The sequence below is a fragment of the Phallusia mammillata genome, chromosome 6, assembly GCF_965637545.1.
Source record: "Phallusia mammillata chromosome 6, kaPhaMamm4.hap1.1, whole genome shotgun sequence".
Lineage (NCBI taxonomy): Eukaryota > Metazoa > Chordata > Ascidiacea > Phlebobranchia > Ascidiidae > Phallusia > Phallusia mammillata.
This window is the reverse complement of record NC_137257.1, coordinates 287,703-314,967: the sequence shown is the minus strand read 5'-3', so window position 1 is coordinate 314,967 and position 27,265 is coordinate 287,703. Positions and strand designations below refer to the sequence as shown.

At 33.8% G+C, this 27,265-nt stretch overlaps 3 long non-coding RNA genes across 9 annotated transcripts; all 3 read left to right on the top strand.

The window, feature by feature from the left end:
• Window positions 1-2,605: 2,605 nt before the first annotated feature.
• Window positions 2,606-12,493, top strand: LOC145232929 (uncharacterized). Of its 4 annotated transcripts, XR_013860962.1 has the most exons (16): window positions 2,606-3,026; window positions 3,282-3,441; window positions 3,988-4,076; window positions 4,156-4,294; window positions 4,567-4,752; window positions 5,147-5,434; window positions 5,708-6,034; window positions 6,460-6,586; window positions 6,891-8,967; window positions 9,514-9,602; window positions 9,682-9,820; window positions 10,091-10,276; window positions 10,658-10,945; window positions 11,219-11,545; window positions 11,971-12,097; window positions 12,402-12,493. It is a non-coding gene; the product is annotated as an uncharacterized LOC145232929 (long non-coding RNA). The 4 variants fall into 4 exon arrangements; XR_013860961.1 differs by having other exon boundaries at window positions 2,607-3,441; XR_013860964.1 differs by lacking the exon at window positions 3,988-4,076 and having other exon boundaries at window positions 2,607-3,441.
• A 1,171-nt stretch (window positions 12,494-13,664) lies between these two features.
• On the top strand, window positions 13,665-24,304 carry LOC145232931 (uncharacterized). 4 transcript variants are annotated; one of them, XR_013860966.1, is made up of 16 exons: window positions 13,665-14,085; window positions 14,341-14,500; window positions 15,047-15,135; window positions 15,215-15,353; window positions 15,626-15,811; window positions 16,206-16,493; window positions 16,767-17,093; window positions 17,519-17,645; window positions 17,950-20,026; window positions 20,573-20,661; window positions 20,741-20,879; window positions 21,150-21,335; window positions 21,717-22,004; window positions 22,278-22,604; window positions 23,030-23,156; window positions 23,461-24,304. It is a non-coding gene; the product is annotated as an uncharacterized LOC145232931 (long non-coding RNA). The 4 variants fall into 4 exon arrangements; XR_013860965.1 differs by having other exon boundaries at window positions 13,666-14,500; XR_013860968.1 differs by lacking the exon at window positions 15,047-15,135 and having other exon boundaries at window positions 13,666-14,500.
• A 395-nt stretch (window positions 24,305-24,699) lies between these two features.
• On the top strand, window positions 24,700-26,663 carry LOC145233493 (uncharacterized). The gene is made up of 3 exons (XR_013861130.1): window positions 24,700-25,544; window positions 26,091-26,179; window positions 26,259-26,663. It is a non-coding gene; the product is annotated as an uncharacterized LOC145233493 (long non-coding RNA).
• Window positions 26,664-27,265: the final 602 nt, after the last annotated feature.

The window sequence follows — 27,265 nt, the reverse complement described above, 5'->3', positions numbered from 1 at the left end:
CTAAATGTATGTCTAGCAAATTTACTCATGGTAGGAATTTCACAATACTGGCCTTTTACAAGTTTGCATTTTTTCTGCATCAGTTTTTAAATTGCTTTAATGTATTTGCAACTGTTTTTCCAATTAACATTTTTAACAAGAATCTTTTGTTTGTCTCGCAGGAGATTGTGTTTGCATGATCAGCCGGCATTCAGAGGTAGCGGTTGCTCTCACTTTCGACCACAACTCTCACTTAATCTCTGCATCTGCCGACAGTTGCATATTTGGGCAGACATTTAGCCATCGGGTGACAGAAGAGCTCAAACAAAGCCAGAAAGGTGCCACCTTCATGCCTGGAAGTCCAGATTTGAATAAAACCTCATATTTTGCTACAAACGACTAGTTCACATAGGAAATAATCGATGATTCGACGCATCCTAGTAATGTTGACATCCCGTTCAGTGATGAGTTTGACGACACTTCAACTTTCACATTTCACAACAATCCGGGTAATGTCTGTTGCTGCGGTTTCCAAATGATTTGTCCGTTAGTTGAGGTGTTTGCAGAGTTGCTTTGGTAATGATCCCAGAAAATATCCTGCATTAAGAAAGATATTATTTATGTTTTCTGAAATAATTTTATTTTATCACATATTTAAACTTATAATCGTTTGTTGTATCTTGATTTTTGTTCCTTGATTTAAACAGAATGACCACTGTTTTGGCTGGTTTGATATGTTACTATTATCATATTTATTGACATTCAGAATACACTTTTTTTATTATGATTCCTTTATTGTTTTTCTTATTACACACATCAGTACAAACTTCATTATGCAAATTTAATTTGTAAAGAAGTGTCAACATTTTTATGCATTTTGCTGGTTTGCATTTATTTTGTTTGGCTTTTTAAGAACTTACAATTGCTTTTTCAGATGCTGAGCAACAAAATGCTGATGAGTCATTGTTGTCAAAGTGAGTGACTAAGCAGTTGTCCAACGATGAGTCAGGGTTACCTTTACCTGAACTGGGGAAATGGGAGATAAATTACACAAAGAAAAGGTGGGATGTTGGGATTTAACTTTACAAATATGTGACAGACTAAAAACTTTGACAAGCCTGAAGTCGTCCACTGTTTTATTTAGACATATATATTTCACCTAAGTAATAGGCAGTGTTAGTTTCTAAAAACAACTAAGTCACATTGCTAAGCTGTTTATGTTTGGCCTGGAAACCAATTTTCTTAGGCAAGTGTAGGCTGACCCTTGGGGCTAAATATTTTTGACTAGTATATGCTTGGCAAAGCCACATATACATTTTAAACTTTGATTTCATTTCTAAATGTCTTTTTGTATTCTTATTTCAGGCTTGCACAGTAGCAGAAGGACACATACATACCAACATTTGAGTCATAGCTTGGATTTATTGATGGATTATTTTCTTTGTCCCCCCCCCCCACACACACACACACACACACACACACACACACACTTTTATCTGGTATTTTCAAGATTATCCACCAGAGCATTGATGGTTTAATGTGTCGGGTATGCAATTTTTTTACAGCAAGTGTTTTGTGTTATGGCAAAGTACGGAAACCCCTGGTTTTGCACCTTTTTCTTCACTGTAGGTTTTTAAAGCTGTTTAATTGAAGCCGGTCATAGAATATACTTTACAAATTTACACTCTTTAAGCCATGTGTGCGTATAGTGGGATTGTGTCTTTCCGTTTTTGATTTTGGGTGTAATGTGTTGGTCTCAGAAGGTAACATAAGATAAGACATGTTACATTTAAATTCAAGCTGTTATTTTTATGTTTTGATTCAAACAGGCTAACTTATGTAGATATAAATCCCTATGTTTTTTGCACCAATTGTTAAAGTTGTTTCTACTTTGTATTTGTAGCCTAATTGCTGTATATGTTCATTAGTGTGTCCCTTGATTTCACAAACCTTCCTGCTTGAAAACATTTGACATTGCATCGCCTCAGACAGTAAGGTTGCTGAAATAGTTTTAATAGAAGATGTGTTTTGTAGAAGGCATGGTTCCAGTAAATGAAATGTCCTATTTTAGTGGATCCTATTATGTATGCTTTCGCTTGTGTTCAAAATCTGGTGCATATTTTTGGCGTAAATAAAGTTTTCTTTTAGATCCTTCCGTGTTGTTTTGCATTGTGTAAAATATATCTTTATTATGTTTGTGCTGTTACTTGATAAGGCAGACAGAGATTTATTTAAACGTAGAATAAAAGGAATCCATAAAATCACATGTAAACGTTGAGATTTGTCAAAAAATGTTTGTTGACAAGCTTTTTGTGGAAATTTGGTCACGCACTAACGACCATGTCATGAAAAGTGATACCATAAAAAAATACTTTGTTATCAATTGCGGCATGAATTTGGGGAAAAAATTGCACTTTTGGAGTTATAATAAAATTTGGTGTTTTAATTTACCGCAGTTGTTTAAAAAATTTATTAGTAATGTTTTCTGAATCTAATTAACGTGACGCAATAATTCATGAGTTGGCCACATATGATTTCAGTGGTTAGTTATGACGTAAAATATTTCGAGAAGTTTCCAGTGCCGAAATTGAGCTACTGCTGGCTATCTCCGATTTTGTTTTGTGCCAATGAATGGGTAATAAATTATTTTTCCTAATAATTTGACCGCGTGATAACCTTTTGCCGAATGCAAACTCAAATAAAGAAGTAACGTTTCATTGGTCCAAGAACGATAGTAGATTGCGTTTTTTTGCTGCACAAGTGATTTACAAGTTAAACTTTTACGCCTTGATGGAATTGCAAGTTCAGAAGTTCGTTAATGTGCATTTATTTCCGAAAATTATTGAGCGCGAAACATATTTATTGAACAGCTGTGAAAATAAACATTGCGTCATCAGCGATCAGCTGTTTGTAAACAGACGTGGCGAAAAATTTTCATCTTTAAAGTTGAGACTGTTTTCGGTCGTTTTGTCGCAAAATTATGAAGATTAAAGACAAAATCGTGCTTTTGCTTTTGCTTTTGCTGCCTGATAAGAAGTCGTATTTTGGTAAAAGTTAGTTTCAAAATTTTTACATATTTAATGAGAAAAATAACGGCCCAAGTAGACATAAAAAGCAACTTGCCTCAATATCACTGATGTGGGCATGAGCATTTGCAGAAGCAGTTATAAAATAATAAACCATGTTGCATTTACATCTATTTGAGCTTTTATTTTTATGACTAAATTTATGAACAGATCCATGCATATTGTTTAATATATTTTTACATTAATTATTTTGAACTTACAATTGGATTCTTGCAGAGGTTATGAAGTGCTTGCGATGTCAGTAGATGTCTACAACATGTGGCTGCATCTTGTATTTTCTAATTACTCACTTGTTATAACTGATGTGATGGATTTTGAAAAATCAAATGTCACTTCAGTTTCCAGGTTTCACAGCTCGTGTGTCTAGGAAATCAAGGTTTGTCTTTGTAACATACATATATTGAAGTTACATCACTAAAAAAATTATATTTCATCACAAAAGACAATTGTAAACAATAAATGTTATTAATCGGGACACACTGCTCTTCGATATCCAAAATACTTAAAAACAGTGACTGATCATTTTTTAGTGATTTTTTTTAATGTTAAATGTGCTCAAAAAAAGCATCGTCAGTTTCTGTACCCCTCACATCCATGGAGATCATTACATAATTCATAACAAAAAGTATATAGGCTTATGTCAATAGACATACTATAACTATTCAAATATCATCAGTAGTGGCTGAAAATGAATGAAATGTTGTAACGTCAGCTGCTGTAATCATGTCTCATGAGTGTAAATTGTCTGCTCCACACTAATTATAACAGTGGAATTATAAATGTAAACCAAATTCAGAAAAGTCTTTCTGATTTAATTTATTTAGTCAAATTCTTGTTTTGTTTTTGTCACTGATTTAAATCACTGGGGCACAAAACCCTGTTTACATGTAATAATAGTTTCTTCCTTATGGTGTTTTTGCAGACTCTTTCTGATTGTGCTGAGTCAGCTGTTTTGTTTCGGTTTCAAATGACGGCAGAGTCAGGATTTGGAAAATCGATGACCAAACATGTGTACGAACCTTATATATTGTGGCTGTTTGTAGGATATATGTATTGAACGAGCAATAAGTTAGTTATTAAATATTTGTAGGTTCTGAAACACACAATTCTATTGGAAAGTATGGAGAAACACTTCACGGACACTAAAACATCGGTTGAAGCACGTTGAATTTCTGTTCATAATGACGGCAAACACATGTGGTTGGCGACAGGAGTGGGAGTATCCAGCAGTATGTATTCAACATACTTCCTAATTCAATTTGTAGTCATCTTTATGTCTGGGCACATTGGGGAATTCTGCACACAATTTAACACTCTATCATAAATATGCATCAGTAATTTCATCGCTGGTTTCTAGGCTGCACCTATTTTAGCTTGTTTTTCCAAGCCACAGTAAATTTGGAATTTGGTTTTAAGTTGTTATTTTGGATTTGTTTTTTTTTGTAATCCTCAAGACTAAATAGTTTTCCGTTTTTTATGACAACCAATCATTTGTTTTTAGTGTGTACGACCTTATGACGTTTAAGAGGATATCATTTATTTCGTCACATGACGGGGATATATTAAGCATGGATTATTCTCACTGTGGTTCGATGCTTGCAAGCGCGAGTAGAGATCGATGTGTTCACATGTTTACTGATGATTATATTCCGTCCATTTGGCTAATTCGACCCAGTTGACACAAAATGTAAATTCAATGCACTAAGTATCATTTACACGAACTACAATAAACTGCATTAAAACGCTGGAATTTAAATCATACAAGTAAACAAGGGTAAATTTGGAAAATGAAACACGCATGTTTAAGTGATTTGCCTTTGAACCAAATGTGTAACATTTAAAAATCTGACTTTTTTCCGAACCTTTCTTTGTACATTGCATTTTGCTTTGCCTAAGCTTTTTTAATTATATATTTATATATATATCAGTCACAGTGAAAGTGTCCAGTTTTCAGCTGCATTTGTATTTGTACCACTTTTGTGATTTTTGTGTTTTAGTCTCATTATGTTGTTTAACAGAGAGCATAGTTGTTTAATCTTGATGCTGACAATTCTTGGTCTAAATCAGATTTATAATTACAGTTTCGACTAATGAGCTGTGGAACAGACAAGTCTCTTTACTACTACAACTGACATCAGTTGAGAACAACATTACATTGAGAAACACTCGATGGCTGAAATGGACATTGTTGAGTAAGCAAATCCACAAAATTTTAAACCCAGCCATTCTAATTGTGGATTTTATTCATCGATGATTCAGTGCTAGTTGCGTGCAGCTGCAATTTAACCGAATATGACATCTTTGGTGCAAAACGCTTGTTGCAACCTCGTGTGTTGATAAAAACATCTATGTCCTCCCGTACACCACAGGTCAGTGTTGGTTTGCATTTGTTGAGAAAATTGAAAAGCAATTTGCAGTTATACAATATTAATAAGCATTTCCACTTAATTCAATCAAACATGTTTTATTCATGTCAAATGACTAAATGTATGTCTAGCAAATTTACTCATGGTAGGAATTTCACAATACTGGCCTTTTACAAGTTTGCATTTTTTCTGCATCAGTTTTTAAATTGCTTTAATGTATTTGCAACTGTTTTTCCAATTAACATTTTTAACTAGACTCTTTTGTTTGTCTCGCAGGAGATTGTGTTTGCATGATCAGCCGGCATTCAGAGGTAGCGGTTGCTCTCACTTTCGACCACAACTCTCACTTAATCTCTGCATCTGCCGACAGTTGCATATTTGGGCAGACATTTAGCCATCGGGTGACAGAAGAGCTCAAACAAAGCCAGAAAGGTGCCACCTTCATGCCTGGAAGTCCAGATTTGAATAAAACCTCATATTTTGCTACAAACGACTAGTTCACATAGGAAATAATCGATGATTCGACGCATCCTAGTAATGTTGACATCCCGTTCAGTGATGAGTTTGACGACACTTCAACTTTCACATTTCACAACAATCCGGGTAATGTCTGTTGCTGCGGTTTCCAAATGATTTGTCCGTTAGTTGAGGTGTTTGCAGAGTTGCTTTGGTAATGATCCCAGAAAATATCCTGCATTAAGAAAGATATTATTTATGTTTTCTGAAATAATTTTATTTTATCACATATTTAAACTTATAATCGTTTGTTGTATCTTGATTTTTGTTCCTTGATTTAAACAGAATGACCACTGTTTTGGCTGGTTTGATATGTTACTATTATCATATTTATTGACATTCAGAATACACTTTTTTTATTATGATTCCTTTATTGTTTTTCTTATTACACACATCAGTACAAACTTCATTATGCAAATTTAATTTGTAAAGAAGTGTCAACATTTTTATGCATTTTGCTGGTTTGTATTTATTTTGTTTGGCTTTTTAAGAACTTACAATTGCTTTTTCAGATGCTGAGCAACAAAATGCTGATGAGTCATTGTTGTCAAAGTGAGTGACTAAGCAGTTGTCCAACGATGAGTCAGGGTTACCTTTACCTGAACTGGGGAAATGGGAGATAAATTACACAAAGAAAAGGTGGGATGTTGGGATTTAACTTTACAAATATGTGACAGACTAAAAACTTTGACAAGCCTGAAGTCGTCCACTGTTTTATTTAGACATATATATTTCACCTAAGTAATAGACAGTGTTAGTTTCTAAAAACAACTAAGTCACATTGCTAAGCTGTTTATGTTTGGCCTGGAAACCAATTTTCTTAGGCAAGTGTAGGCTGACCCTTGGGGCTAAATATTTTTGACTAGTATATGCTTGGCAAAGCCACATATACATTTTAAACTTTGATTTCATTTCTAAATGTCTTTTTGTATTCTTATTTCAGGCTTGCACAGTAGCAGAAGGACACATACATACCAACATTTGAGTCATAGCTTGGATTTACTGATGGATTATTTTCTTTGTCCCCCCCCCACACACACACACACACACACACTTTTATCTGGTATTTTCAAGATTATCCACCAGAGCATTGATGGTTTAATGTGTCGGGTATGCAATTTTTTTACAGCAAGTGTTTTGTGTTATGGCAAAGTACGGAAACCCCTGGTTTTGCACCTTTTTCTTCACTGTAGGTTTTTAAAGCTGTTTAATTGAAGCCGGTCATAGAATATACTTTACAAATTTACACTCTTTAAGCCATGTGTGCGTATAGTGGGATTGTGTCTTTCCGTTTTTGATTTTGGGTGTAATGTGTTGGTCTCAGAAGGTAACATAAGATAAGACATGTTACATTTAAATTCAAGCTGTTATTTTTATGTTTTGATTCAAACAGGCTAACTTATGTAGATATAAATCCCTATGTTTTTTGCACCAATTGTTAAAGTTGTTTCTACTTTGTATTTGTAGCCTAATTGCTGTATATGTTCATTAGTGTGTCCCTTGATTTCACAAACCTTCCTGCTTGAAAACATTTGACATTGCATCGCCTCAGACAGTAAGGTTGCTGAAATAGTTTTAATAGAAGATGTGTTTTGTAGAAGGCATGGTTCCAGTAAATGAAATGTCCTATTTTAGTGGATCCTATTATGTATGCTTTCGCTTGTGTTCAAAATCTGGTGCATGTTTTTGGCGTAAATAAAGTTTTCTTTTAGATCCTTCCGTGTTGTTTTGCATTGTGTAAAATATATCTTTATTATGTTTGTGCTGTTACTTGATAAGGCAGACAGAGATTTATTTAAACGTAGAATAAAAGGAATCCATAAAATCACATGTAAACGTTGAGATTTGTCAAAAAATGTTTGTTGACAAGCTTTTTGTGGAAATTTGGTCACGCACTAACGACCATGTCATGAAAAGTGATACCATAAAAAAATACTTTGTTATCAATTGCGGCATGAATTTGGGGAAAAAATTGCACTTTTGGAGTTATAATAAAATTTGGTGTTTTAATTTACCGCAGTTGTTTAAAAAATTTATTAGTAATGTTTTCTGAATCTAATTAACGTGACGCAATAATTCATGAGTTGGCCAAATATGATTTCAGTGGTTAGTTATGACGTAACATTTTTTCAGAAATTTCCAGTGCCGAAATTCAGCTATTGCTGGCTATCTCCGGTTTTGTTTTGTGCCAATGAATGGGTAATAAATTATTTTTCCTAATAATTTGACCGCGTGATAACCTTTTGCCGAATGCAAACTCAAATAAAGAAGTAACGTTTCATTGGTCCAAGAACGATAGTAGATTGCGTTTTTTTGCTGCACAAGTGATTTACAAGTTAAACTTTTACGCCTTGATGGAATTGCAAGTTCAGAAGTTCGTTAATGTGCATTTATTTCCGAAAATTATTGAGCGCGAAACATATTTATTGAACAGCTGTGAAAATAAACATTGCGTCATCAGCGATCAGCTGTTTGTAAACAGACGTGGCGAAAAATTTTCATCTTTAAAGTTGAGACTGTTTTCGGTCGTTTTGTCGCAAAATTATGAAGATTAAAGACAAAATCGTGCTTTTGCTTTTGCTGCCTGATAAGAAGTCGTATTTTGGTAAAAGTTAGTTTCAAAATTTTTACATATTTAATGAGAAAAATAACGGCCCAAGTAGACATAAAAAGCAACTTGCCTCAATATCACTGATGTGGGCATGAGCATTTGCAGAAGCAGTTATAAAATAATAAACCATGTTGCATTTACATCTATTTGAGCTTTTATTTTTATGACTAAATTTATGAACAGATCCATGCATATTGTTTAATATATTTTTACATTAATTATTTTGAACTTACAATTGGATTCTTGCAGAGGTTATGAAGTGCTTGCGATGTCAGTAGATGTCTACAACATGTGGCTGCATCTTGTATTTTCTAATTACTCACTTGTTATAACTGATGTGATGGATTTTGAAAAATCAAATGTCACTTCAATTTCCAGGTTTCACAGCTCGTGTGTCTAGGAAATCAAGGTTTGTCTTTGTAACATACATATATTGAAGTTACATCACTAAAAAAATTATATTTCATCACAAAAGACAATTGTAAACAATAAATGTTATTAATCGGGACACACTGCTCTTCGATATCCAAAATACTTAAAAACAGTGACTGATCATTTTTTAGTGATTTTTTTTAATGTTAAATGTGCTCAAAAAAAGCATCGTCAGTTTCTGTACCCCTCACATCCATGGAGATCATTACATAATTCATAACAAAAAGTATATAAGCTTATGTCAATAGACATACTATAACTATTCAAATATCATCAGTAGTGGCTGAAAATGAATGAAATGTTGTAACGTCAGCTGCTGTAATCATGTCTCATGAGTGTAAATTGTCTGCTCCACACTAATTATAACAGTGGAATTATAAATGTAAACCAAATTCAGAAAAGTCTTTCTGATTTAATTTATTTGGTCAAATTCTTGTTTTGTTTTTGTCACTGATTTAAATCACTGGGGCACAAAACCCTGTTTACATGTAATAATAGTTTCTTCCTTATGGTGTTTTTGCAGACTCTTTCTGATTGTGCTGAGTCAGCTGTTTTGTTTCGGTTTCAAATGACGGCAGAGTCAGGATTTGGAAAATCGATGACCTAACATTTGTACGAACCTTATATATTGTGGCTGTTTGTAGGATATATGTATTGAACGAGCAATAAGTTAGTTATTAAATATTTGTAGGTTCTGAAACACACAATTCTATTGGAAAGTATGGAGAAACACTCCACGGACACTAAAACATCGTTTGAAGCACGTTGCATTTCTGTTCATAATGACGGCAAACACATGTGGTTGGCGACAGGAGTGGGAGTATCCAGCAGTATGTATTCAACATACTTCCTAATTCAATTTGTAGTCATCTTTATGTCTGGGCACATTGGGGAATTCTGCACACAATTTAACACTCTATCATAAATATGCATCAGTAATTTCATCGCTGGTTTCTAGGCTGCACCTATTTTAGCTTGTTTTTCCAAGCCACAGTAAATTTGGAATTTGGTTTTAAGTTGTTATTTTGGATTTGTTTTTTTGTAATCCTTAAGACTAAATAGTTTTGCGTTTTTTATGACAACCAATCATTTGTTTTTAGTGTGTACGACCTTATGACGTTTAAGAGGATATCATTTATTTTGTCACACGACGGGGATATATTAAGCATGGATTATTCTCACCGTGGTTCGATGCTTGCAAGCGCGAGTAGAGATTGATGTGTTCACATGTTTACTGATGATTCTATTCCGTCCATTTGGCTAATTCGACCCAGTTGACACAAAATGTAAATTCAATGCACTAAGTATCATTTACACGAACTACAATAAACTGCATTAAAACGCTGGAATTTAAATCATACAAGTAAACAAGGGTAAATTTGGAAAATGAAACAGGCATGTTTAAGTGATTTGCCTTTGAACCAAATGTGTCACATTTAAAAATCTGACTTTTTTCCGAACCTTTCTTTGTACATTGCATTTTGCTTTGCCTAAGCTTTTTTAATTATATATATATATATATCAGTCACAGTGAAAGTGTCCAGTTTTCAGCTGCATTTGTTTTTGTGATTTTTGTGTTTTAGTCTCATTATGTTGTTTAACAGAGAGCATAGTTGTTTAATCTTGATGCTGACAATTCTTGGTCTAAATCAGATTTATAATTACAGTTTCGACTAATGAGCTGTGGAACAGACAAGTCTCTTTACTACTACAACTGACATCAGTTGAGAACAACATTACATTGAGAAACACTCGATGGCTGAAATGGACATTGTTGAGTAAGCAAATCCACAAAATTTTAAACCCAGCCATTCTAATTGTGGATTTTATTCATCGATGATTCAGTGCTAGTTGCGTGCAGCTGCAATTTAACCGAATATGACATCTTTGGTGCAAAACACTTGTTGCAACCTCGTGTGTTGATAAAAACATCTATGTCCTCCCGTACACCACAGGTCAGTGTTGGTTTGCATTTGTTGAGAAAATTGAAAAGCAATTTGCAGTTATACAATATTAATAAGCATTTCCACTTAATTCAATCAAACATGTTTTATTCATGTCAAATGACTAAATGTATGTCTAGCAAATTTACTCATGGTAGGAATTTCACAATACTGGCCTTTTACAAGTTTGCATTTTTTCTGCATCAGTTTTTAAATTGCTTTAATGTATTTGCAACTGTTTTTCCAATTAACATTTTTAACAAGAATCTTTTGTTTGTCTCGCAGGAGATTGTGTTTGCATGATCAGCCGGCATTCAGAGGTAGCGGTTGCTCTCACTTTCGACCACAACTCTCACTTAATCTCTGCATCTGCCGACAGTTGCATATTTGGGCAGACATTTAGCCATCGGGTGACAGAAGAGCTCAAACAAAGCCAGAAAGGTGCCACCTTCATGCCTGGAAGTCCAGATTTGAATAAAACCTCATATTTTGCTACAAACGACTAGTTCACATAGGAAATAATCGATGATTCGACGCATCCTAGTAATGTTGACATCCCGTTCAGTGATGAGTTTGACGACACTTCAACTTTCACATTTCACAACAATCCGGGTAATGTCTGTTGCTGCGGTTTCCAAATGATTTGTCCGTTAGTTGAGGTGTTTGCAGAGTTGCTTTGGTAATGATCCCAGAAAATATCCTGCATTAAGAAAGATATTATTTATGTTTTCTGAAATAATTTTATTTTATCACATATTTAAACTTATAATCGTTTGTTGTATCTTGATTTTTGTTCCTTGATTTAAACAGAATGACCACTGTTTTGGCTGGTTTGATATGTTACTATTATCATATTTATTGACATTCAGAATACACTTTTTTTATTATGATTCCTTTATTGTTTTTCTTATTACACACATCAGTACAAACTTCATTATGCAAATTTAATTTGTAAAGAAGTGTCAACATTTTTATGCATTTTGCTGGTTTGCATTTATTTTGTTTGGCTTTTTAAGAACTTACAATTGCTTTTTCAGATGCTGAGCAACAAAATGCTGATGAGTCATTGTTGTCAAAGTGAGTGACTAAGCAGTTGTCCAACGATGAGTCAGGGTTACCTTTACCTGAACTGGGGAAATGGGAGATAAATTACACAAAGAAAAGGTGGGATGTTGGGATTTAACTTTACAAATATGTGACAGACTAAAAACTTTGACAAGCCTGAAGTCGTCCACTGTTTTATTTAGACATATATATTTCACCTAAGTAATAGGCAGTGTTAGTTTCTAAAAACAACTAAGTCACATTGCTAAGCTGTTTATGTTTGGCCTGGAAACCAATTTTCTTAGGCAAGTGTAGGCTGACCCTTGGGGCTAAATATTTTTGACTAGTATATGCTTGGCAAAGCCACATATACATTTTAAACTTTGATTTCATTTCTAAATGTCTTTTTGTATTCTTATTTCAGGCTTGCACAGTAGCAGAAGGACACATACATACCAACATTTGAGTCATAGCTTGGATTTATTGATGGATTATTTTCTTTGTCCCCCCCCCCCCCCCCCCCCCCCACACACACACACACACACACACACTTTTATCTGGTATTTTCAAGATTATCCACCAGAGCATTGATGGTTTAATGTGTCGGGTATGCAATTTTTTTACAGCAAGTGTTTTGTGTTATGGCAAAGTACGGAAACCCCTGGTTTTGCACCTTTTTCTTCACTGTAGGTTTTTAAAGCTGTTTAATTGAAGCCGGTCATAGAATATACTTTACAAATTTACACTCTTTAAGCCATGTGTGCGTATAGTGGGATTGTGTCTTTCCGTTTTTGATTTTGGGTGTAATGTGTTGGTCTCAGAAGGTAACATAAGATAAGACATGTTACATTTAAATTCAAGCTGTTATTTTTATGTTTTGATTCAAACAGGCTAACTTATGTAGATATAAATCCCTATGTTTTTTGCACCAATTGTTAAAGTTGTTTCTACTTTGTATTTGTAGCCTAATTGCTGTATATGTTCATTAGTGTGTCCCTTGATTTCACAAACCTTCCTGCTTGAAAACATTTGACATTGCATCGCCTCAGACAGTAAGGTTGCTGAAATAGTTTTAATAGAAGATGTGTTTTGTAGAAGGCATGGTTCTAGTAAATGAAATGTCCTATTTTAGTGGATCCTATTATGTATGCTTTCGCTTGTGTTCAAAATCTGGTGCATATTTTTGGCGTAAATAAAGTTTTCTTTTAGATCCTTCCGTGTTGTTTTGCATTGTGTAAAATATATCTTTATTATGTTTGTGCTGTTACTTGATAAGGCAGACAGAGATTTATTTAAACGTAGAATAAAAGGAATCCATAAAATCACATGTAAACGTTGAGATTTGTCAAAAAATGTTTGTTGACAAGCTTTTTGTGGAAATTTGGTCACGCACTAACGACCATGTCATGAAAAGTGATACCATAAAAAAATACTTTGTTATCAATTGCGGCATGAATTTGGGGAAAAAATTGCACTTTTGGAGTTATAATAAAATTTGGTGTTTTAATTTACCGCAGTTGTTTAAAAAATTTATTAGTAATGTTTTCTGAATCTAATTAACGTGACGCAATAATTCATGAGTTGGCCACATATGATTTCAGTGGTTAGTTATGACGTAAAATATTTCGAGAAGTTTCCAGTGCCGAAATTGAGCTACTGCTGGCTATCTCCGATTTTGTTTTGTGCCAATGAATGGGTAATAAATTATTTTTCCTAATAATTTGACCGCGTGATAACCTTTTGCCGAATGCAAACTCAAATAAAGAAGTAACGTTTCATTGGTCCAAGAACGATAGTAGATTGCGTTTTTTTGCTGCACAAGTGATTTACAAGTTAAACTTTTACGCCTTGATGGAATTGCAAGTTCAGAAGTTCGTTAATGTGCATTTATTTCCGAAAATTATTGAGCGCGAAACATATTTATTGAACAGCTGTGAAAATAAACATTGCGTCATCAGCGATCAGCTGTTTGTAAACAGACGTGGCGAAAAATTTTCATCTTTAAAGTTGAGACTGTTTTCGGTCGTTTTGTCGCAAAATTATGAAGATTAAAGACAAAATCGTGCTTTTGCTTTTGCTTTTGCTGCCTGATAAGAAGTCGTATTTTGGTAAAAGTTAGTTTCAAAATTTTTACATATTTAATGAGAAAAATAACGGCCCAAGTAGACATAAAAAGCAACTTGCCTCAATATCACTGATGTGGGCATGAGCATTTGCAGAAGCAGTTATAAAATAATAAACCATGTTGCATTTACATCTATTTGAGCTTTTATTTTTATGACTAAATTTATGAACAGATCCATGCATATTGTTTAATATATTTTTACATTAATTATTTTGAACTTACAATTGGATTCTTGCAGAGGTTATGAAGTGCTTGCGATGTCAGTAGATGTCTACAACATGTGGCTGCATCTTGTATTTTCTAATTACTCACTTGTTATAACTGATGTGATGGATTTTGAAAAATCAAATGTCACTTCAGTTTCCAGGTTTCACAGCTCGTGTGTCTAGGAAATCAAGGTTTGTCTTTGTAACATACATATATTGAAGTTACATCACTAAAAAAATTATATTTCATCACAAAAGACAATTGTAAACAATAAATGTTATTAATCGGGACACACTGCTCTTCGATATCCAAAATACTTAAAAACAGTGACTGATCATTTTTTAGTGATTTTTTTTAATGTTAAATGTGCTCAAAAAAAGCATCGTCAGTTTCTGTACCCCTCACATCCATGGAGATCATTACATAATTCATAACAAAAAGTATATAGGCTTATGTCAATAGACATACTATAACTATTCAAATATCATCAGTAGTGGCTGAAAATGAATGAAATGTTGTAACGTCAGCTGCTGTAATCATGTCTCATGAGTGTAAATTGTCTGCTCCACACTAATTATAACAGTGGAATTATAAATGTAAACCAAATTCAGAAAAGTCTTTGTGATTTAATTTATTTAGTCAAATTCTTGTTTTGTTTTTGTCACTGATTTAAATCACTGGGGCACAAAACCCTGTTTACATGTAATAATAGTTTCTTCCTTATGGTGTTTTTGCAGACTCTTTCTGATTGTGCTGAGTCAGCTGTTTTGTTTCGGTTTCAAATGACGGCAGAGTCAGGATTTGGAAAATCGATGACCAAACATGTGTACGAACCTTATATATTGTGGCTGTTTGTAGGATATATGTATTGAACGAGCAATAAGTTAGTTATTAAATATTTGTAGGTTCTGAAACACACAATTCTATTGGAAAGTATGGAGAAACACTTCACGGACACTAAAACATCGGTTGAAGCACGTTGAATTTCTGTTCATAATGACGGCAAACACATGTGGTTGGCGACAGGAGTGGGAGTATCCAGCAGTATGTATTCAACATACTTCCTAATTCAATTTGTAGTCATCTTTATGTCTGGGCACATTGGGGAATTCTGCACACAATTTAACACTCTATCATAAATATGCATCAGTAATTTCATCGCTGGTTTCTAGGCTGCACCTATTTTAGCTTGTTTTTCCAAGCCACAGTAAATTTGGAATTTGGTTTTAAGTTGTTATTTTGGATTTGTTTTTTTTTGTAATCCTCAAGACTAAATAGTTTTCCGTTTTTTATGACAACCAATCATTTGTTTTTAGTGTGTACGACCTTATGACGTTTAAGAGGATATCATTTATTTCGTCACATGACGGGGATATATTAAGCATGGATTATTCTCACTGTGGTTCGATGCTTGCAAGCGCGAGTAGAGATCGATGTGTTCACATGTTTACTGATGATTATATTCCGTCCATTTGGCTAATTCGACCCAGTTGACACAAAATGTAAATTCAATGCACTAAGTATCATTTACACGAACTACAATAAACTGCATTAAAACGCTGGAATTTAAATCATACAAGTAAACAAGGGTAAATTTGGAAAATGAAACAGGCATGTTTAAGTGATTTGCCTTTGAACCAAATGTGTAACATTTAAAAATCTGACTTTTTTCCGAACCTTTCTTTGTACATTGCATTTTGCTTTGCCTAAGCTTTTTTAATTATATATTTATATATATATCAGTCACAGTGAAAGTGTCCAGTTTTCAGCTGCATTTGTATTTGTACCACTTTTGTGATTTTTGTGTTTTAGTCTCATTATGTTGTTTAACAGAGAGCATAGTTGTTTAATCTTGATGCTGACAATTCTTGGTCTAAATCAGATTTATAATTACAGTTTCGACTAATGAGCTGTGGAACAGACAAGTCTCTTTACTACTACAACTGACATCAGTTGAGAACAACATTACATTGAGAAACACTCGATGGCTGAAATGGACATTGTTGAGTAAGCAAATCCACAAAATTTTAAACCCAGCCATTCTAATTGTGGATTTTATTCATCGATGATTCAGTGCTAGTTGCGTGCAGCTGCAATTTAACCGAATATGACATCTTTGGTGCAAAACGCTTGTTGCAACCTCGTGTGTTGATAAAAACATCTATGTCCTCCCGTACACCACAGGTCAGTGTTGGTTTGCATTTGTTGAGAAAATTGAAAAGCAATTTGCAGTTATACAATATTAATAAGCATTTCCACTTAATTCAATCAAACATGTTTTATTCATGTCAAATGACTAAATGTATGTCTAGCAAATTTACTCATGGTAGGAATTTCACAATACTGGCCTTTTACAAGTTTGCATTTTTTCTGCATCAGTTTTTAAATTGCTTTAATGTATTTGCAACTGTTTTTCCAATTAACATTTTTAACTAGACTCTTTTGTTTGTCTCGCAGGAGATTGTGTTTGCATGATCAGCCGGCATTCAGAGGTAGCGGTTGCTCTCACTTTCGACCACAACTCTCACTTAATCTCTGCATCTGCCGACAGTTGCATATTTGGGCAGACATTTAGCCATCGGGTGACAGAAGAGCTCAAACAAAGCCAGAAAGGTGCCACCTTCATGCCTGGAAGTCCAGATTTGAATAAAACCTCATATTTTGCTACAAACGACTAGTTCACATAGGAAATAATCGATGATTCGACGCATCCTAGTAATGTTGACATCCCGTTCAGTGATGAGTTTGACGACACTTCAACTTTCACATTTCACAACAATCCGGGTAATGTCTGTTGCTGCGGTTTCCAAATGATTTGTCCGTTAGTTGAGGTGTTTGCAGAGTTGCTTTGGTAATGATCCCAGAAAATATCCTGCATTAAGAAAGATATTATTTATGTTTTCTGAAATAATTTTATTTTATCACATATTTAAACTTATAATCGTTTGTTGTATCTTGATTTTTGTTCCTTGATTTAAACAGAATGACCACTGTTTTGGCTGGTTTGATATGTTACTATTATCATATTTATTGACATTCAGAATACACTTTTTTTATTATGATTCCTTTATTGTTTTTCTTATTACACACATCAGTACAAACTTCATTATGCAAATTTAATTTGTAAAGAAGTGTCAACATTTTTATGCATTTTGCTGGTTTGTATTTATTTTGTTTGGCTTTTTAAGAACTTACAATTGCTTTTTCAGATGCTGAGCAACAAAATGCTGATGAGTCATTGTTGTCAAAGTGAGTGACTAAGCAGTTGTCCAACGATGAGTCAGGGTTACCTTTACCTGAACTGGGGAAATGGGAGATAAATTACACAAAGAAAAGGTGGGATGTTGGGATTTAACTTTACAAATATGTGACAGACTAAAAACTTTGACAAGCCTGAAGTCGTCCACTGTTTTATTTAGACATATATATTTCACCTAAGTAATAGACAGTGTTAGTTTCTAAAAACAACTAAGTCACATTGCTAAGCTGTTTATGTTTGGCCTGGAAACCAATTTTCTTAGGCAAGTGTAGGCTGACCCTTGGGGCTAAATATTTTTGACTAGTATATGCTTGGCAAAGCCACATATACATTTTAAACTTTGATTTCATTTCTAAATGTCTTTTTGTATTCTTATTTCAGGCTTGCACAGTAGCAGAAGGACACATACATACCAACATTTGAGTCATAGCTTGGATTTACTGATGGATTATTTTCTTTGTCCCCCCCCCCCCCCCACACACACACACACACTTTTATCTGGTATTTTCAAGATTATCCACCAGAGCATTGATGGTTTAATGTGTCGGGTATGCATTTTTTTTACAGCAAGTGTTTTGTGTTATGGCAAAGTACGGAAACCCCTGGTTTTGCACCTTTTTCTTCACTGTAGGTTTTTAAAGCTGTTTAATTGAAGCCGGTCATAGAATATACTTTACAAATTTACACTCTTTAAGCCATGTGTGCGTATAGTGGGATTGTGTCTTTCCGTTTTTGATTTTGGGTGTAATGTGTTGGTCTCAGAAGGTAACATAAGATAAGACATGTTACATTTAAATTCAAGCTGTTATTTTTATGTTTTGATTCAAACAGGCTAACTTATGTAGATATAAATCCCTATGTTTTTTGCACCAATTGTTAAAGTTGTTTCTACTTTGTATTTGTAGCCTAATTGCTGTATATGTTCATTAGTGTGTCCCTTGATTTCACAAACCTTCCTGCTTGAAAACATTTGACATTGCATCGCCTCAGACAGTAAGGTTGCTGAAATAGTTTTAATAGAAGATGTGTTTTGTAGAAGGCATGGTTCCAGTAAATGAAATGTCCTATTTTAGTGGATCCTATTATGTATGCTTTCGCTTGTGTTCAAAATCTGGTGCATGTTTTTGGCGTAAATAAAGTTTTCTTTTAGATCCTTCCGTGTTGTTTTGCATTGTGTAAAATATATCTTTATTATGTTTGTGCTGTTACTTGATAAGGCAGACAGAGATTTATTTAAACGTAGAATAAAAGGAATCCATAAAATCACATGTAAACGTTGAGATTTGTCAAAAAATGTTTGTTGACAAGCTTTTTGTGGAAATTTGGTCACGCACTAACGACCATGTCATGAAAAGTGATACCATAAAAAAATACTTTGTTATCAATTGCGGCATGAATTTGGGGAAAAAATTGCACTTTTGGAGTTATAATAAAATTTGGTGTTTTAATTTACCGCAGTTGTTTAAAAAATTTATTAGTAATGTTTTCTGAATCTAATTAACGTGACGCAATAATTCATGAGTTGGCCAAATATGATTTCAGTGGTTAGTTATGACGTAACATTTTTTCAGAAATTTCCAGTGCCGAAATTCAGCTATTGCTGGCTATCTCCGGTTTTGTTTTGTGCCAATGAATGGGTAATAAATTATTTTTCCTAATAATTTGACCGCGTGATAACCTTTTGCCGAATGCAAACTCAAATAAAGAAGTAACGTTTCATTGGTCCAAGAACGATAGTAGATTGCGTTTTTTTGCTGCACAAGTGATTTACAAGTTAAACTTTTACGCCTTGATGGAATTGCAAGTTCAGAAGTTCGTTAATGTGCATTTATTTCCGAAAATTATTGAGCGCGAAACATATTTATTGAACAGCTGTGAAAATAAACATTGCGTCATCAGCGATCAGCTGTTTGTAAACAGACGTGGCGAAAAATTTTCATCTTTAAAGTTGAGACTGTTTTCGGTCGTTTTGTCGCAAAATTATGAAGATTAAAGACAAAATCGTGCTTTTGCTTTTGCTGCCTGATAAGAAGTCGTATTTTGGTAAAAGTTAGTTTCAAAATTTTTACATATTTAATGAGAAAAATAACGGCCCAAGTAGACATAAAAAGCAACTTGCCTCAATATCACTGATGTGGGCATGAGCATTTGCAGAAGCAGTTATAAAATAATAAACCATGTTGCATTTACATCTATTTGAGCTTTTATTTTTATGACTAAATTTATGAACAGATCCATGCATATTGTTTAATATATTTTTACATTAATTATTTTGAACTTACAATTGGATTCTTGCAGAGGTTATGAAGTGCTTGCGATGTCAGTAGATGTCTACAACATGTGGCTGCATCTTGTATTTTCTAATTACTCACTTGTTATAACTGATGTGATGGATTTTGAAAAATCAAATGTCACTTCAATTTCCAGGTTTCACAGCTCGTGTGTCTAGGAAATCAAGGTTTGTCTTTGTAACATACATATATTGAAGTTACATCACTAAAAAAATTATATTTCATCACAAAAGACAATTGTAAACAATAAATGTTATTAATCGGGACACACTGCTCTTCGATATCCAAAATACTTAAAAACAGTGACTGATCATTTTTTAGTGATTTTTTTTAATGTTAAATGTGCTCAAAAAAAGCATCGTCAGTTTCTGTACCCCTCACATCCATGGAGATCATTACATAATTCATAACAAAAAGTATATAAGCTTATGTCAATAGACATACTATAACTATTCAAATATCATCAGTAGTGGCTGAAAATGAATGAAATGTTGTAACGTCAGCTGCTGTAATCATGTCTCATGAGTGTAAATTGTCTGCTCCACACTAATTATAACAGTGGAATTATAAATGTAAACCAAATTCAGAAAAGTCTTTCTGATTTAATTTATTTGGTCAAATTCTTGTTTTGTTTTTGTCACTGATTTAAATCACTGGGGCACAAAACCCTGTTTACATGTAATAATAGTTTCTTCCTTATGGTGTTTTTGCAGACTCTTTCTGATTGTGCTGAGTCAGCTGTTTTGTTTCGGTTTCAAATGACGGCAGAGTCAGGATTTGGAAAATCGATGACCTAACATTTGTACGAACCTTATATATTGTGGCTGTTTGTAGGATATATGTATTGAACGAGCAATAAGTTAGTTATTAAATATTTGTAGGTTCTGAAACACACAATTCTATTGGAAAGTATGGAGAAACACTCCACGGACACTAAAACATCGTTTGAAGCACGTTGCATTTCTGTTCATAATGACGGCAAACACATGTGGTTGGCGACAGGAGTGGGAGTATCCAGCAGTATGTATTCAACATACTTCCTAATTCAATTTGTAGTCATCTTTATGTCTGGGCACATTGGGGAATTCTGCACACAATTTAACACTCTATCATAAATATGCATCAGTAATTTCATCGCTGGTTTCTAGGCTGCACCTATTTTAGCTTGTTTTTCCAAGCCACAGTAAATTTGGAATTTGGTTTTAAGTTGTTATTTTGGATTTGTTTTTTTGTAATCCTTAAGACTAAATAGTTTTGCGTTTTTTATGACAACCAATCATTTGTTTTTAGTGTGTACGACCTTATGACGTTTAAGAGGATATCATTTATTTTGTCACACGACGGGGATATATTAAGCATGGATTATTCTCACCGTGGTTCGATGCTTGCAAGCGCGAGTAGAGATCGATGTGTTCACATGTTTACTGATGATTCTATTCCGTCCATTTGGCTAATTCGACCCAGTTGACACAAAATGTAAATTCAATGCACTAAGTATCATTTACACGAACTACAATAAACTGCATTAAAACGCTGGAATTTAAATCATACAAGTAAACAAGGGTAAATTTGGAAAATGAAACAGGCATGTTTAAGTGATTTGCCTTTGAACCAAATGTGTCACATTTAAAAATCTGACTTTTTTCCGAACCTTTCTTTGTACATTGCATTTTGCTTTGCCTAAGCTTTTTTAATTATATATATATATATATCAGTCACAGTGAAAGTGTCCAGTTTTCAGCTGCATTTGTTTTTGTGATTTTTGTGTTTTAGTCTCATTATGTTGTTTAACAGAGAGCATAGTTGTTTAATCTTGATGCTGACAATTCTTGGTCTAAATCAGATTTATAATTACAGTTTCGACTAATGAGCTGTGGAACAGACAAGTCTCTTTACTACTACAACTGACATCAGTTGAGAACAACATTACATTGAGAAACACTCGATGGCTGAAATGGACATTGTTGAGTAAGCAAATCCACAAAATTTTAAACCCAGCCATTCTAATTGTGGATTTTATTCATCGATGATTCAGTGCTAGTTGCGTGCAGCTGCAATTTAACCGAATATGACATCTTTGGTGCAAAACACTTGTTGCAACCTCGTGTGTTGATAAAAACATCTATGTCCTCCCGTACACCACAGGTCAGTGTTGGTTTGCATTTGTTGAGAAAATTGAAAAGCAATTTGCAGTTATACAATATTAATAAGCATTTCCACTTAATTCAATCAAACATGTTTTATTCATGTCAAATGACTAAATGTATGTCTAGCAAATTTACTCATGGTAGGAATTTCACAATACTGGCCTTTTACAAGTTTGCATTTTTTCTGCATCAGTTTTTAAATTGCTTTAATGTATTTGCAACTGTTTTTCCAATTAACATTTTTAACAAGAATCTTTTGTTTGTCTCGCAGGAGATTGTGTTTGCATGATCAGCCGGCATTCAGAGGTAGCGGTTGCTCTCACTTTCGACCACAACTCTCACTTAATCTCTGCATCTGCCGACAGTTGCATATTTGGGCAGACATTTAGCCATCGGGTGACAGAAGAGCTCAAACAAAGCCAGAAAGGTGCCACCTTCATGCCTGGAAGTCCAGATTTGAATAAAACCTCATATTTTGCTACAAACGACTAGTTCACATAGGAAATAATCGATGATTCGACGCATCCTAGTAATGTTGACATCCCGTTCAGTGATGAGTTTGACGACACTTCAACTTTCACATTTCACAACAATCCGGGTAATGTCTGTTGCTGCGGTTTCCAAATGATTTGTCCGTTAGTTGAGGTGTTTGCAGAGTTGCTTTGGTAATGATCCCAGAAAATATCCTGCATTAAGAAAGATATTATTTATGTTTTCTGAAATAATTTTATTTTATCACATATTTAAACTTATAATCGTTTGTTGTATCTTGATTTTTGTTCCTTGATTTAAACAGAATGACCACTGTTTTGGCTGGTTTGATATGTTACTATTATCATATTTATTGACATTCAGAATACACTTTTTTTATTATGATTCCTTTATTGTTTTTCTTATTACACACATCAGTACAAACTTCATTATGCAAATTTAATTTGTAAAGAAGTGTCAACATTTTTATGCATTTTGCTGGTTTGCATTTATTTTGTTTGGCTTTTTAAGAACTTACAATTGCTTTTTCAGATGCTGAGCAACAAAATGCTGATGAGTCATTGTTGTCAAAGTGAGTGACTAAGCAGTTGTCCAACGATGAGTCAGGGTTACCTTTACCTGAACTGGGGAAATGGGAGATAAATTACACAAAGAAAAGGTGGGATGTTGGGATTTAACTTTACAAATATGTGACAGACTAAAAACTTTGACAAGCCTGAAGTCGTCCACTGTTTTATTTAGACATATATATTTCACCTAAGTAATAGGCAGTGTTAGTTTCTAAAAACAACTAAGTCACATTGCTAAGCTGTTTATGTTTGGCCTGGAAACCAATTTTCTTAGGCAAGTGTAGGCTGACCCTTGGGGCTAAATATTTTTGACTAGTATATGCTTGGCAAAGCCACATATACATTTTAAACTTTGATTTCATTTCTAAATGTCTTTTTGTATTCTTATTTCAGGCTTGCACAGTAGCAGAAGGACACATACATACCAACATTTGAGTCATAGCTTGGATTTATTGATGGATTATTTTCTTTGTCCCCCCCCCCACACACACACACACACACACACTTTTATCTGGTATTTTCAAGATTATCCACCAGAGCATTGATGGTTTAATGTGTCGGGTATGCAATTTTTTTACAGCAAGTGTTTTGTGTTATGGCAAAGTACGGAAACCCCTGGTTTTGCACCTTTTTCTTCACTGTAGGTTTTTAAAGCTGTTTAATTGAAGCCGGTCATAGAATATACTTTACAAATTTACACTCTTTAAGCCATGTGTGCGTATAGTGGGATTGTGTCTTTCCGTTTTTGATTTTGGGTGTAATGTGTTGGTCTCAGAAGGTAACATAAGATAAGACATGTTACATTTAAATTCAAGCTGTTATTTTTATGTTTTGATTCAAACAGGCTAACTTATGTAGATATAAATCCCTATGTTTTTTGCACCAATTGTTAAAGTTGTTTCTACTTTGTATTTGTAGCCTAATTGCTGTATATGTTCATTAGTGTGTCCCTTGATTTCACAAACCTTCCTGCTTGAAAACATTTGACATTGCATCGCCTCAGACAGTAAGGTTGCTGAAATAGTTTTAATAGAAGATGTGTTTTGTAGAAGGCATGGTTCTAGTAAATGAAATGTCCTATTTTAGTGGATCCTATTATGTATGCTTTCGCTTGTGTTCAAAATCTGGTGCATATTTTTGGCGTAAATAAAGTTTTCTTTTAGATCCTTCCGTGTTGTTTTGCATTGTGTAAAATATCTCTTTATTATGTTTGTGCTGTTACTTGATAAGGCAGACAGAGATTTATTTAAACGTAGAATAAAAGGAATCCATAAAATCACATGTAAACGTTGAGATTTGTCAAAAAATGTTTGTTGACAAGCTTTTTGTGGAAATTTGGTCACGCACTAACGACCATGTCATGAAAAGTGATACCATAAAAAAATACTTTGTTATCAATTGCGGCATGAATTTGGGGAAAAAATTGCACTTTTGGAGTTATAATAAAATTTGGTGTTTTAATTTACCGCAGTTGTTTAAAAAATTTATTAGTAATGTTTTCTGAATCTAATTAACGTGACGCAATAATTCATGAGTTTGCCACATATGATTTCAGTGGTTAGTTATGACGTAAAATATTTCGAGAAGTTTCCAGTGCCGAAATTGAGCTACTGCTGGCTATCTCCGATTTTGTTTTGTGCCAATGAATGGGTAATAAATTATTTTTCCTAATAATTTGACCGCGTGATAACCTTTTGCCGAATGCAAACTCAAATAAAGAAGTAACGTTTCATTGGTCCAAGAACGATAGTAGATTGCGTTTTTTTGCTGCACAAGTGATTTACAAGTTAAACTTTTACGCCTTGATGGAATTGCAAGTTCAGAAGTTCGTTAATGTGCATTTATTTCCGAAAATTATTGAGCGCGAAACATATTTATTGAACAGCTGTGAAAATAAACATTGCGTCATCAGCGATCAGCTGTTTGTAAACAGACGTGGCGAAAAATTTTCATCTTTAAAGTTGAGACTGTTTTCGGTCGTTTTGTCGCAAAATTATGAAGATTAAAGACAAAATCGTGCTTTTGCTTTTGCTTTTGCTGCCTGATAAGAAGTCGTATTTTGGTAAAAGTTAGTTTCAAAATTTTTACATATTTAATGAGAAAAATAACGGCCCAAGTAGACATAAAAAGCAACTTGCCTCAATATCACTGATGTGGGCATGAGCATTTGCAGAAGCAGTTATAAAATAATAAACCATGTTGCATTTACATCTATTTGAGCTTTTATTTTTATGACTAAATTTATGAACAGATCCATGCATATTGTTTAATATATTTTTACATTAATTATTTTGAACTTACAATTGGATTCTTGCAGAGGTTATGAAGTGCTTGCGATGTCAGTAGATGTCTACAACATGTGGCTGCATCTTGTATTTTCTAATTACTCACTTGTTATAACTGATGTGATGGATTTTGAAAAATCAAATGTCACTTCAGTTTCCAGGTTTCACAGCTCGTGTGTCTAGGAAATCAAGGTTTGTCTTTGTAACATACATATATTGAAGTTACATCACTAAAAAAATTATATTTCATCACAAAAGACAATTGTAAACAATAAATGTTATTAATCGGGACACACTGCTCTTCGATATCCAAAATACTTAAAAACAGTGACTGATCATTTTTTAGTGATTTTTTTTAATGTTAAATGTGCTCAAAAAAAGCATCGTCAGTTTCTGTACCCCTCACATCCATGGAGATCATTACATAATTCATAACAAAAAGTATATAGGCTTATGTCAATAGACATACTATAACTATTCAAATATCATCAGTAGTGGCTGAAAATGAATGAAATGTTGTAACGTCAGCTGCTGTAATCATGTCTCATGAGTGTAAATTGTCTGCTCCACACTAATTATAACAGTGGAATTATAAATGTAAACCAAATTCAGAAAAGTCTTTGTGATTTAATTTATTTAGTCAAATTCTTGTTTTGTTTTTGTCACTGATTTAAATCACTGGGGCACAAAACCCTGTTTACATGTAATAATAGTTTCTTCCTTATGGTGTTTTTGCAGACTCTTTCTGATTGTGCTGAGTCAGCTGTTTTGTTTCGGTTTCAAATGACGGCAGAGTCAGGATTTGGAAAATCGATGACCAAACATGTGTACGAACCTTATATATTGTGGCTGTTTGTAGGATATATGTATTGAACGAGCAATAAGTTAGTTATTAAATATTTGTAGGTTCTGAAACACACAATTCTATTGGAAAGTATGGAGAAACACTTCACGGACACTAAAACATCGGTTGAAGCACGTTGAATTTCTGTTCATAATGACGGCAAACACATGTGGTTGGCGACAGGAGTGGGAGTATCCAGCAGTATGTATTCAACATACTTCCTAATTCAATTTGTAGTCATCTTTATGTCTGGGCACATTGGGGAATTCTGCACACAATTTAACACTCTATCATAAATATGCATCAGTAATTTCATCGCTGGTTTCTAGGCTGCACCTATTTTAGCTTGTTTTTCCAAGCCACAGTAAATTTGGAATTTGGTTTTAAGTTGTTATTTTGGATTTGTTTTTTTTTGTAATCCTCAAGACTAAATAGTTTTCCGTTTTTTATGACAACCAATCATTTGTTTTTAGTGTGTACGACCTTATGACGTTTAAGAGGATATCATTTATTTCGTCACATGACGGGGATATATTAAGCATGGATTATTCTCACTGTGGTTCGATGCTTGCAAGCGCGAGTAGAGATCGATGTGTTCACATGTTTACTGATGATTATATTCCGTCCATTTGGCTAATTCGACCCAGTTGACACAAAATGTAAATTCAATGCACTAAGTATCATTTACACGAACTACAATAAACTGCATTAAAACGCTGGAATTTAAATCATACAAGTAAACAAGGGTAAATTTGGAAAATGAAACACGCATGTTTAAGTGATTTGCCTTTGAACCAAATGTGTAACATTTAAAAATCTGACTTTTTTCCGAACCTTTCTTTGTACATTGCATTTTGCTTTGCCTAAGCTTTTTTAATTATATATTTATATATATATCAGTCACAGTGAAAGTGTCCAGTTTTCAGCTGCATTTGTATTTGTACCACTTTTGTGATTTTTGTGTTTTAGTCTCATTATGTTGTTTAACAGAGAGCATAGTTGTTTAATCTTGATGCTGACAATTCTTGGTCTAAATCAGATTTATAATTACAGTTTCGACTAATGAGCT